This window comes from Bombina bombina, chromosome 9, assembly GCF_027579735.1.
Source record: "Bombina bombina isolate aBomBom1 chromosome 9, aBomBom1.pri, whole genome shotgun sequence".
Taxonomy (NCBI): domain Eukaryota; kingdom Metazoa; phylum Chordata; class Amphibia; order Anura; family Bombinatoridae; genus Bombina; species Bombina bombina.
The window spans coordinates 196,782,315-196,796,890 of NC_069507.1; positions in this window are offsets into that span (position 1 = coordinate 196,782,315).

Below are 14,576 nucleotides of genomic sequence, written 5' to 3' on the forward strand. Positions count from 1 at the left end.
TTGACCGAGTATGCTATTCATCGATGTCTGCCAAATGAGTCAGAACAGTCTGACCAGGAAGTATGCACTTATATAGCACTTCTGTGTCCCCTTATGTTGGGGACACAGAAGTGCTAAACAAGTGCATACTTTCTAGTCAGACTGTTCTGACTCATTTTGCAAATTCTCTTTATGCACAAGCACTCTAGCCTAAATCTTTATTACAATTTTAATTATATAAGGCATCCCCATATTATTAGTGTAGTGCCACTGCAATTCTTTTTTTGTTGCATATTCATCAATGTCTGTTGGACATGATCCGCTGAGAGGATCATGTCGGACAGACCGATGATAAATCGACCCCTATATATCCTTTTCATGTGTCGTTCTTGTATTATTTGTATGGCGTGAACCAAATCATCTAAAAAGGTTAACTTTATAGAAATATAATGAGTACTCACTGACTCAGTCTAATGCATTTCTATTGGAGCAGAATAAAAAAGGTGCATAGTGAACCGCATTACTATAAATTTTAAAAAAAATTCATATTTTTTGGAGATTTCAGGGTATTTCTTACTAAATTGCACATGGCAGCAAATTAAGATTTTGGAACAAGGTTTAGTTTGCTTTGGAGAGTCTTATTTTTTCATGCTGTCCCATATTCTTCTTAATATGATGCTGGATATAGATGTAAATTACGGATGTCAAACACAAGATCAAATCTCAGCTACATTTGTGATATTTTAGAGTACTTTTATAGTTTTAACTAAAATGACATTTTATCACAGCCTGTGATATAAAAATATCTTATATAAAACTGAACACAACATAAAATCAGCTCTGAAATTCTTCTTGTAGACACTCAACTGGAAATGATATCTCATAAAAATATTTACAGTATTTAGGAATTACTTAAAAAAAAATCAATGCAGTGTAATTTTGATGAAGATATTATTTATATTTTCTCTGTAATGTAATTTGCCTATACAAATTGTAGTATTTTTATTACATCCCTCCCTTGCTGAAAGCCTGCACACATATTAAAGAGACAGTACAGACATGTAACGTGGTTGCTTTTTCATCTTACCTCCTAGTATTCCCTCATAGTTTAGGATTTTTACATTTCATATCTTTTAATATCTGAACTTTTAAACTCAGCACATTAAAACATCACCAGCATCTGACCACAGTGTCATGCTACCAGTGTTCCCTCAAAGGCCAGTTTTGTGAGAATCCCAGCAGGGAAACAGTTAATTGGAGCAATTAGCAAACTGCAAGGCGCAGTTCCCTTATTAATAGGCTGACCATATTGCCGCTTTAAAAAGGGACACATATGAAAAATACATATGTCAGGGCTGTTTAAAGAAATGGTTTGGAATAATGTTCCATTATGAGAACCCTGCCTTATGTATTTTTCATATGTGTCCCTTTTTAAAGCGGCAATATGATCAGCCTACTTATTAATGAACCATGAAATACAGTAGATTTGCATAATCTACAAATGCACGATAAAAAGACAATGCCATAGCACTTAGTATAAACTTCAAATGAGTCGTTTATTTTTTTTATGACAAATTTCAAAATGATGTCTATTTCCACTCCTCCTGTATCATGTGACAGTCATCAGCCAATCATAAATGCATATACGTATATTCTGTGAATTCTTGCACATGCTCAGTAGGAGCTGGTGACTCAAACAGAGTAAACATAAAAAGACTGAATATTTTGTTAATGGAAGTAAATTAGAGTTGTTTAAAATTGCTGCACGTCCTCGGTGTGGAAAGCAGCTGGAAGCGATCCTGCTCGCTTCCAGCTGCTTTCCGGTTATTGCAGTGATGCCTCGATATCGAGGCATCCTGCAATAACCATATTTAGCCATCCGGTGCAGAGAGAGCCACTTGGTGGCCCTCTCTGCACCGGACATTAACGGCTATGTTCGTTGGTGGGTGGGAGCCGGTGTGGGAGGTGGGTGGCGGCCATCGATGGCCTTTGTGATGCGGAAGGGGGCGGGATCGGGGGCGGGGACGACCGGGGGGACGCGCACAGACGCGCGCACGTGCACGGGGAGGCCGGGCGGGCGCGTGCACGGGGAGGGAGCGGGTGGGAACCACTACGCTACAGAAAGTTTTTTGTTAGAAGTGGGGATCAAAGGGGTTAATATATTTATTTTGGTGATCGGTTTGGCTGGTGGGGTATTGGACTGTGGGGGGGAAGCTACACTACAGAAACAAATAATAAAAAATAATAAAAAAAAAACATTTTTATTTGCAAACTGGGTACTGGCAGACAGCTGCCAGTACTCAAGATGGCCCCAATAAGGCAGAGGGGGAGGGTTAGGGAGCTATTTTGGGGGGATCAGGGAGGTTGGGGGCTAAGGGGGGACCCTACATTAGTACTGGCAGACTAAATTTTTTTTTTTTAATACCTTTTATTTTAGTACTGGCAGACTTTCTGCCAGTACTTAAGATGGCGGGGACAATTGTGGGGTGGGGGAGGGAAGAGTGCTGTTTGGGAGGGATCAGGGGGTGGGATGTGTCAGGTGGGAGTCTGATCTCTACACTAAAGCTAAAATTAACCCTGCAAGCTCCCTACAAACTACCTAATTAACCCCTTCACTGCTGGCCATAATACACATGTGATGCGCAGCAGCATTTAGCAGCCTTATAATTACCAAAAAGCAACGCCAAAGCCATATATGTCTGCTATTTCTGAACAAAGGGGATCCCAGAGAAGCATTTAAAACCATTTGTGCCATAATTGCACAAGCTGTTTGTAAATAATTTTAGTGAAAAACCTAAAGTTTGAAAAAGTGAACAATTTTTTTTTATTTGATTGCTTTTGGCGGGGAAATGGTGGCATGAAATATACCAAAATGGGCCTAGATCAATACTTGGGGTTGTCTACTACACTACACTAGAGCTAAAATTAACCCTAGAAGCTCCCTACATGCTCCCTAATTAACCCATTCACTGCTGGGCATAATACACGTGTGGTGCGCAGTGGCATTTAGAAGCCTTCTAATTACCAAAAAACAAAGCCAAAGCCATATATGTCTGCTATTTATGAACAAAGGGGATCCCAGAGAAGCATTTACAACCATTTATTCCATAATTTCATGAGTTGTTTGTAAATAATTTCAGTGAGAAACCTAAAGTTTGTGAAAAAATTTGTGAAAAAGTAAAAAAATTTTTTTATTTGATCGCATTCGGCGGTGAAATGGTGGCATGAAATATACCAAAATGGGCCTAGATCAATACTTTGGGATGTCTTCTAAAAAAAAATATATACATGTCAATGGATATTCAGAGATTCCTGAAAGATATTAGTGTCCCAATGTAACTAGCGCTAATTTTGAAAAAAAGTGGTTTGGAAATGGCAAAGTGCTACTTGTATTTATGGCCCTATAACTTGCAAAAAAAGCAAAGAACACGTAAACATTGGGTATTTCTAAACTCAGGACAAAATTTAGAAACTATTTAGCATGGGTGTTTTTTGGTGGTTGTAGATGTGTAACAGATTTTGGGGGTCAAAGTTAGAAAAAGTGTGTTTTTTTTCCATTTTTTCCTCATATTTTATAATATTTTTTTATAGTAAATTATAAGATATGATGAAAATAATGGTATATTTTGAAAGTCCATTTAATGGCGAGAAAAACGGTATATAATATGTGTGGGTACAGTAAATGAGTAAGAGGAAAATTACAGCTAAACACAAACACCGCAAAAATGTAAAAATAGCCTTGGTCCCAAACGGACAGAAAATGGAAAAGTGCTGTGGTCATTAAGGGGTTAAAGGGACATGAAACCCATAAAATTTATTTCATGATTCAGACAGAGAATACAATCTTAACCAGCTTTCTAATTTACTTCTATTATCTAATCCGTTTTATTCTCTTGGTATCATTTGTTGAAGGAGCAGCAATGCACTACTGGTTTCTAACTGAACACATGGGTGAGCCAATGAAAATCAGTTTATATATGCAGCCACCAATCAACAGCTGGAACCTAGGTTCTCTGCTGCACATGAATTTGCCTAGATAAACATTTTAACAAAGGATAACAAGAGAAAGAAGCAAATTAAATAATAGAAGTAAACTGGAAAGTTGTTTGAAATTGTATTCTCTATCTGAATCATGAAAGACAATTTTGGGGTTTCATGTCCCTTTAACTGTTTCACTGCTAGGCTGCTCACTGGCCCTAGAGGGAACAATGCATGCCACTGATCACACTGTCCTCGGCCACCCAGACTTTGTTTTCTGAGCCTCCTACTCCCCTCAGCTTTGCTTTACAAGGTGATAGCCTAGTAGGTATGCTGCTCCTCTACAAGCTGAAATGCATTAGTCATGTTAAGTTCACTGTCTTGCAATACTGTATGTAATTATTATGTCAAAAACATTTTTTATCTTATATGCTGCAGTATTAGTTTTGCACCATATACTAAAGCTTGCTGGCTAATAGGGACATTTGCCACTGTTTAACTGATGGAGAGGGACATGCTTTTATTCCAGACAATAAATAAATAAATGCATAAACTGAAATACCTTTTGAAAATACCCCTTTAAAGGGACATAAAACACACATTTTTTTCTTGCTTGTTTGAAATGGATCATAGAATTTAAAAAAAAACGTCTTTTCTTCTGTTATCAAACTTGCATCATTCTTTTGGTAGTCTTTGTTGAAGAAGCAGCAACACATTACTGGGGGTAAATAGACAGTTTGGGTGAGCCAATAACAAGAGGCATATATGATCAGCCACCAATCCCCAGCTAGCTACAAAGGAAGTAAGCTGGAAAGTTGTTTAAAATCACATGCTCAATCTAAATCAAAAAGTTGACTTGTGACTTTAAGATGAAACAAAGACAAAATACATGCAATGCCCTGCATACACTGTCCCTTTAATCATAATCTTTAGAAGAGAGAATCAGTTGTTAGTTGGTCATTCATTTGAATGACCTGCTCTCTCTATGTGGTGAATTAATCACCTTTTAAAGTGATGGTAAATTACAATCATTTGAAACACTATTATTAAATCTAACATACCTCAGTACTAAAACCTCTCTCTATTTTTTTTAAATGTATCTTTAATTCCTACTGTATTCTGCTCCTTCTTCCGCCCCCACACTTCCTGTTGTGCATTAGAGAGTGGTCCCACACACTCTCTTAGTATAGAGCAAGAGGGGGATCAGAGTGTAGAGGAATCAGAGCACAAGAGCAGCTCTGTAACTAGCTTTTTCACAGTTAGACACTGCTACTTCATGTGTGCCATATAGATAACTGTGCTAACTCTGTGGAGTTATTTACGAGACAGCATTGATAGGCTAAAATATATGTCTGTCAAAAGAACTGAGATAAGGGGGCAGTCTGCCAAAGCTTAGATACAAGGTAATCACAGAGGTAAAACATTTTTTTTAAAATTAATAACCACAGACCTCCCAATCATCCACGGGGGGGGTCTTCCTGCTTTCACCCATAGCATCTCAAGCCAGTGAAAGTGTTACAATATTTAGGAATGTCCCAGATCTGCCCAGGATAAGCAAGACTTAACCTGACCCCACAATGGCACACACTGACCTGCCCTTGACATGCCCTCTTCCAACACCCTTGTCATAGTGGTCCCACCTACAAAACATTACTGGGGCATAATTTACAAGACCTCTCACCCCCCCTGTCCCTTAATGTCTCTGGTAACCAGTCATAGAAAGGTACATAACAAGTGATACATTAGTTTTAATCGTTATATTAACCTGTAGTGTCCACTTTTCTAAGGACTGCCCCAGCTCTGCCCAGGATAAGCTTAACTTGGTCTGGCCCCATCCATGCCATGCCCTGCCCTGAACTTCCTGCAACACGCCTACTTCTACACTCCTCTCATGGGAGTCTCACCCACAAAACACCTCTGAGGAACCACCCACAAGCTTCCAGGAAATAATAGTGTAAGGCACCATGTGTGCATGAAACAGCTTAAGGGTTAACCTCATGGGAATGAAATCAGCGGCAACTTTGTTGCAGTTATGGTAGGAGGGTTTAGGCCTTACATTAAAAGATGGTTGCAGACTTTACAGCTTCCTCTTTGGTTCCTGATCCTGGACCAAGTTTTCAGCCCTCCCCTTTTATTTCAGGTTGGGTGGCATCACATAGTTTTTATGACTTCTGTAGCATTGCTGCAGCTTCTGCTGGCAGGATCTTGTTTAGTCAAACTGTCCAGGGTCCTTACATTTTTCCACTCACTCTGGGTGTGCTTGTTGGAAGGCTAGAAATATTGGAATCTTTTATGGATTGGAGCTTGTGTTGCTCCCTGACTCATGTCAGCATTCGAGTCTTGGGACTAAAGTTCAGAAGGGGTGTAGTAGGTTTGGCCAACGGGAGGGACATGATACCTCAGGTTGGAGTCCGTGGTGCTTCTCTCCACAGTGTGTCTGTGCTGTGATCCCCTTGGACTTTTGGTCTTTAAAAGGGCTCTGCAGTAATATCTGATTTTTGCCGCTGACCTTTTAAAGTTGTTCGAGCTTGGTTGCTCTATCTTTAATACATTTTTTTGTCCCATCATGAAGTTCAATTTAAGTAGCTGTGTCTGGTATTTCTCCAAGAAAATGGTGTGTTATTGTGTTTATTTATGGATTAAATTCTGGAGGGGGAGGTCTTTAGGAGGCGGTCTCTTCTCTCTTATAGTTAGGTAGGAGTAGGATGGTTTAACCTCTTATGTTAGGAAGTATGAAATTAGAGTCATAGAAAGGTGTATACCAACTAGTGTTAATCTTTATATATTGGTCAATAAAAGCTACTTTTCCTCTAATGTTTTAAATACATTGAATTAGTGCAAATCAAGTATTCTTGTTATATATATATATATATATATATATATATATATATATATATATATATATATATACAGTGTATATATATATATATATATACACAGTGTATATATATATATATATATATATATATATATATACAGTATATATAGTGTATATATATATATATATATATATATATATATATATATATATATAACTTTGCAGTTTTTCTTTGAATATGGCAATGTGTAATTCTGAGCACTACATCCTAGCCAACATATTTATCATTTGAATTTAATGTCATTGCATTACATTGCGCTGACATACAGTGTATGAAAAGCCAAACAGTAGACATTTTTTTCTTTTGAATTAAATATCTGCTGTATAATACAGTTTGCATTCTAATATCCATTTAAATAACATTTTATATGTATATGCTAAAGTCCCCTGTACCATTGATTAGTCTGTTTATATATTCTTTATTTTAGTGGTTATTTGTAGTTGGACTTTTATATATTAGGTAGGCAGCATGTATCACCTGTAGCCTGGGGATTGTACTTATATTGCTCACAAACACAAACTCTGTTATTTTGATATTGCTGAAATGATTCTGGTAACATTATGAACGCTTTAAACTTGTTTGTGTAGTGACATTAGATCTGACTACCCTAAGTAGCTACTTAGGGTAACATAAATTTATTCACAGAATAAAATGTTATCAGACTCCTGCTTGCAATAAGAATGTATCAGATATGCTAACACATTAAATTACCAACAGGGATTCCAGAAATATTACAGAGCGGAGATTTGTGAGCGTGCAGTCCATACAGTATGCTCATCAATTTGCAAAGGATTTAATATTATGTATGCAAAAGAATGATGGCTTCTTTTTATACAGTCCTTGGTACCCTGGATAATTTGCGTTCAATTTTTCTCATAATATACAAATGTGAAAAAAAAAACTTTTCATTTTAAAGAAATAAATGCGTATTGAAACAAGCAGCAAATGCATCTTTTATGCTTTTAATACTGTGGTATATGTAATTATTTATTCATAGTGCAATTGTTTGATCCATATTAAAGAGAGAGTACTTTTTAACTTAGGATACCAAGAGAACAAAGCAAATTTGATAATAGAAGTAAATTGAAAAGTTGTTTCAAATTGCTTGCTCTATTAGAATGATGAAGGTGACATTTTGACTGCTCCTTTTAATACATAGGTACAACTTAAGTCTATACAAGCCTGCGTATAAAAAGTAGGCTTATTCAGTACAAGATGAAAAGAAAAATAGAGCACCCCAATGGTGAAGTACGTTTTCACATCAAAGGTCATGTGAGAAATATAACAAAATACTCACAAACAAACATGCACTCGATAGTGCAGTAAGGACAGGCTGAACTATCAGAGCCATCCAGCTCACACTCCGGTATCCACGATGATGGAAAACATTGTAGGAGGCATTAAACTCGAACAGCACACTGATATGGACTTTAGCGCTGGGGTCTCTGAATAAATATCATGCAGACAAAGACACTGTGGCTGTTGTGAGAGAGTGGACAAAAAGCTTTTTTAGTTTTTATAAAGCTATTTTTAGATTTTGAATCTGGCGCTTCCAGCATAATCGGTTTATCCTTCTTCTTTTTTAGTCCTGCGAGTTTATTCAGTACAAGTAGTTCTATTTCCACCCAAAAATAAGCTTGTTTTATTATCCTTTGATAGATTAAAAAACTAAAAATGCTACCTTCTATGTCCCTTTAAAGGGACAGTAAACACCTTGAGATTTTTATATAAAGGGCTAGTTTATAAGTGGAGAGCTAAATACCACGCACTAATATTCGCTTGTATTACAAGTTAAGTGCAATGAGAATGCCACCTTGCGTTCGCATTTCTAGGAAGCATTGTGTTCACGAAAGCGTGCTTCCATAGGCACCAATGGGAGCTTAGCTCGGATGCCATCTCTGAGTGCAGCAAAGGGGGTAGTAGCGCAGCGATTGCAGCATTTTAAAATATATACAGTATGTATATGCTTATATACATATATATATTCATGTGTTAATATGGGTATATACACATATTAGCACATAAATATATATGTATATAAGCATATACATATATTTACTGGGAACACACTGTTCCCATAGTCCGCAATGAAAAATGCAAAAAAAAAAAAAAGCTATAATGCCCTCTATTTTGAGGGCATTTGGGGCACTTTTAGAAAATTAACCAGAGATCTAATCTCTGGTTTATTTTCTGAGCGATAATTCCTACCACGAACTCGTACATGTAATGGCTGGTTATTTATTGCACGCCCCCAAAAATGGGCAAATAATTTAGCACTCCACTTGTAATCTAGTCCAAAATGTTTTGTTATGCATAATAAAGCAACTTAATATATTTTTGCTCTCTTTTCATGTGATTTAGCTCTAAACATTGAGTAATTTCTAATCAGAACTATCTCAAGGGTACCTCTGCTACATATCTGTCCCTAATTGACTTTATCAGATAATAACTGCAAAAATCTGTGGACTAAAGCCCGGATTGGCTCTACGAAATAAAGCAAATGGTGCGTTGAGTATGGCTATAGAAAAATAATTACAGTAAAAAAAATGTTAAGGGGACAGTCTACTCCAGAATTGTTATTGCTTAACAAGTATATAATCCCTTTATTACCCATTCCCCAGTTTTGCAAAACCAACATGGTTATATTAATATACTTTTTACCTCTTTGATTACCTTGTATCTAAGCCTCTGCAGACTGCCCACTTATTTCAGTTCTTTTGACAGACTTGCATTTTAGCCAATCAGTGCCCTCTCATAAATAATTCCATGGGCATGAGCACAATGTTATGTATATGGCACAGATGAATTGAAGTTCTCTAGCTGTGAAAAACTGTCAAATGCATTTAGATAAGAGGCGACCTTCAAGGGCTTAGAAATTAGCATATGAACCAATGTAGGTTTAGCTTTCAACTAAGAATACCAAGAGAACAAAGCAAATTTGATGATAAAAGTAAATTGTAAAGTTGCTCAAAATGACATGCCCTATATAAATCATAAAAGTTTAATTTTGACTAGACTGTCCCTTTAATTTGTTTAAAAACGCTAAGACTTGGATATGTTATTCTACAGCAACATAACAGAGATGTCTTGTAATTACAAGTTGTCTACTCTCCCTTTAAGTCCAGCATACATGTTGTTAGGGAAAGGATATGAACACTGTCACTTTATTATTACAATACATTAAATAAAAAAATTCAGGGTTTTGCACTGCATTAATATCTACCCACAAAAATGTAGTCAAAATTCATCTCCGCTGCATACAATATTTTTGCAAGGCACCGCTGATGTATTGGAATGGAGGACATAGATAATCTACTAAAGATGCAGAAACTAATTATTTAATTTCTAATGTAATTAAGGAACATCAAATACTTTAATAATATTTTGCCAGCAATTGTCAGATTCATTGTAGCAGTAATATCATCCTACGCAGGAGAATTACCCATTAGTACACATGAGTGATATACGAAACATGACCTACATCAAAAATTAAGAAAGTCTTAAGTATATTAACATAATAGTTGGAAAGAAAGACGAGAGGAACATGACAAAACTTTAAAACAAACTAAACTCACTTGCAAGAGGGAGATGCCAATAAAAATACATTGCACAACAATAAGTATTTACACTACAGTTCAGTATGGTCACAGTGATATTGATTTTCCTGCAAAATGTCTTTATCTATAACATTGTATAAAGCAAAGGTAAATGTTTTCAGGCTTTTGGGTTTATCTCCTAACTACAAAAATGTTTTTTGTTGTAGTCTTAAAAAGTGGTAAAGTCTTGCAATAAACTATCATAATGAATGAGTTTAAAAATGTACTGTTCATTTGTTTGCTGCAATTGTTATTCACTAGCCAACTTTTGATGAGCTAATATGAAATTGTTACTAGCCACAGGAATATTGTTAGCAAAAAGGAGGGCCCTTAGGAAAAATGCATATGTCATGGTTGCTTATAACAGAACATTTTCAAACCAAATATGTATTTTTCATAAGGTCCACTTTTAAAGCATTAAAGGGACATTAAAGTGCAAAAATAAAATGCTCTAATGTTAGTATTGTACTATTGCTTGCATATAATTATGTGTTTAAACCCAGAAAAGGGGTGAACACAAGGTTAAAGTCAGCTACAGAGAAGCAATGCACTACTGGGAGATAGCTGAATACATCGTTTGAACCAATAACAAGAGGCATATGTGTGTAGCCATCAATCAGCAGCTAGGGTTGCGAGCTTTCCACTACAAAAATACTGGACAATCTTTAGTTGACTGGTCTTTTGGGTAAGTTGGGGTCACACAATGTCCCTCTAAAATCCCCCTCTCTTAATCTAACCAAATATATGTTTTACAGCTGAGCAGTCTTTTTACCCCATGGCTGCGTAAGACACAAATCAACCATTACATATCTTCAGTTGCTGCACCACACACAAACACTAGTAATTTGATCCCTCTGACTGTCACTCATTTCTTTCTGCTCCATATCTGTAATGCATTGAGGCATTGGAGGCTTCTTACAATTAAATAGGCATGTGCATTTGGCAGCTTTGTTAGAGCGGCACCTTCTTCCACATTCGTCAGCTAATGAAGCTGCTGAATGCACATGCCTACATTTAACTAAAAGCCATGGACTTAAAGTAAAATTGACATATACGTGTCCATTATTTTTGTGAAGTTTTACAAGACAGCCTGCTAAAATACTGGACTGTCCAGTTGAATACTGGACACCTGGCAACCTTATCAGCAGCTGGCTAATAGCAGTGCATTGCTGCTCCTAATCCGACCTAGCTATGATTTTCAGCAAAGGAAGAGGACAAAATACATTTGATAACAGAAGTGAATGGAAAAAAATCTCTTAAAATGTCATGGTCTATCTGATTCACGAAAGTTTAATTTTGACTTTTTTCATTTTCCCTTTTAATCAATCAATTATTACAACTCTAAAATAGCCCCTTTATTTTTTATTTGTATTAGGCTCCTTATATGTCCCTTATTGGTCACAGCAAAAGAAATAAGATTAACATACGCAAGAGACCTTTCCCCATTGTATGTTCCTTAAAGGGACACTAAACTAGATGATTATAAACCTTTGTATATAAGAATAATTTTGCTGTGAAAACTGCAGCTTTATTTTGTCAAATAAGTATATTGTTTTATGTTTATTCTTTTCACTGATTTACCTGTCCCCCTGCTAACCAATCACAAACTAATATTATTTTTTAGCACAAATTTTGTTTGCACTCTTGTATTTCCTTAAGGTGGTTTAGCACTGATTAAACTTGGTTACTTTTGCAAAGAATGATTTGCCTCTCATGATTGTTGATGCAAAACTGATAATCCACATTTTAAAAGCATGACATCCTGGAAAGTTAGGGAGGAAGGGAAAGTAAACAAAAGCTTGCATAAATTGCCTTAAATTATTAACCCAAACCTCCCTGTAAAAAAGGGAAACAAACATTTTTTTAGATGTATTTTACAACAAAAGGCTGCAAAATAAATCATGAATGTATATTGCTATAATGTTTTACTTGCAATAATGACACATTATATGCCTTGTTGAAATGTTAAAGGGATTCTGAACCCAAATTTTTTCTTTCACGATTCAGATAGAGTATGCAATTTTAAGCAACTTTCTAATTTACTTCTATTATCATTTTTTCTTTGTTCTCTTGCTATCTTTATTTGAAAAAGAAGGCATCTAAGCTAAGGAGAAAGCAAATTTTTGGTTCAGTACCATGGACAGCACTTGTTTATTGGTGCTGTCCAATCAGCAAGGACAACCCAGGTTGTTCACCAGAAATGGGCCGGCATCTAAACTTACATTCTTGCTTTTCAAATAAACATACCAAGAGAATGAAGAAAATTTGATAATAGGATTAAATTAGAAAGTTGCTTAATATTACATGCTCTATCTGAATCACAAAAGAAAAAAATTTGGGTTCAATGTCCCTTTAAGTTTAATGGTCCTTTAACTTCAAAATACTGCACATTTTGTTTACAAATCAGGTTTAAATGCTTTTATGCTAGTTATTTTGTTTAGAGATTTTTTTTCTATGCAGTTTTTAATGATGGATATTTGCATAATTATATGCAAATATAAAAATGATGTAACATTTGTAAAGGCAGGGATAGTTTTAAAATATAGTTGTCAAGGGAATATGTGAAGTTTACTTTTGGGATTTGTAAATTAAAACATTACATATTGCTATAAACTCTAATTCTTCATGACAACAGAAGATTAGAATGAAAAATTAGTACTAGGAGAGTGATGCGTCGTTTCTTACCTTGAAAAAAATCAGCACAATCTCTTCTTCTTAAATATTTATATAAATTATTAATGATAAGTGGTTGTAGCTGGTTAATCAATTTAAAACACTGTCTATCAAAGTGTTTCAGTTACATCCCAACCAAATGGGTGTCACCTGACACTCTAAATTATCTCTCAATGCCTCGGAGATAAGCAGTGTCTTCCTACTCATTAATCCCTTACGAAAGCTAAATTTAAACTCTTTCTCTTACCTACACTTTCAGTTTTTCTCTGCCTTTCTCCTCCTATCTTATACTGTACTGAAGATGTACTGATGCCACAGCAAACATGAATCTTTAGCAAACAGAGACCTCACTGTACAGCAGCGTGTATAGTAAAATAAGACAAGGAACAGAATAATACACATTCATGTGAAATCCAAATGTTTTATGTTGTATTTGAATAATCAGTTTATTACATAATCAGAATATAAGTATTAAAAGACACATGGAAGTTTGGTGAGCAAAGAAATCTGACATTGTGTATAAGGTGGGATGAAAAGTACATTTCACTGATATGGGGAAACGGATATGGGGTAAGTGAAGGAGAAAGGAAACATCAGGGGGGAGATGGGCAACATTGTCATCAGTGGCAGTTTAAGAGGAGCGCAAACTTTTCTTGGTGGAGTTGTGGGTGTTCTACGGGTGGGTGGAGGTGTAGTTACGGGATCAGGGGTAGGCGGAGTTGCAGGTTTTTTCAGTACAGAACCAGGTGGTCTGGGGATTGTGATTAGACAGTTGTCTAAAAGGACAGGGAGAGGGAGTAGTCATTTTTACCTTTATGCCCTCCTCCTGATCCCAGTGGGGGTGCAAAATAGAATATTGGCGTTGCTTTAACCTGCCTTACCCCCATCCTAGACAGCAACTAATTGTAAAATAAATAAAGGGACATTTGGTTAGGAGAGGAAACTTGAACACACAGTCTAGGTGAGGGGCACAAGCTAACTTACCATATGGGAATAGACTAGTGGAAGTCTATATATCAGGGAAGTGTTCAGTGACAAACTAATTGATATTATGACTGTACAAGGTTGTAGGCAGTTGACAGGGCTGCAGGGACCAAGGTTACTGAGGGTTCAGATAGAGCTAGATAGAGATGCTGGGTAATAACCAGTAATTCCCCTCTTGGTATTCTTTAGGGAGTTAAAATATTAAAAAAATAAAATCTTAGATTTATTTAGTGACCAGAGAGGGGATGTAGAACTGATTTTCTAGACCTGTTTTTCTTCTGCAAAATATAGCCCTGATCTATAGCTGCATCATGTTTGTGAGTGGGGAAGCAAATCTGTTCTTTATAAGCACCCAGGCAATAACTGACTTTTAAAGACATTCTTGATGCATAGACTTGTGCTACAGGAAGATCTGTTTAAAAAAAGAAATAAAAAACAAAGGTAATATATATATAAAATGTCATAAACATGTAACAAAAGAAGAATG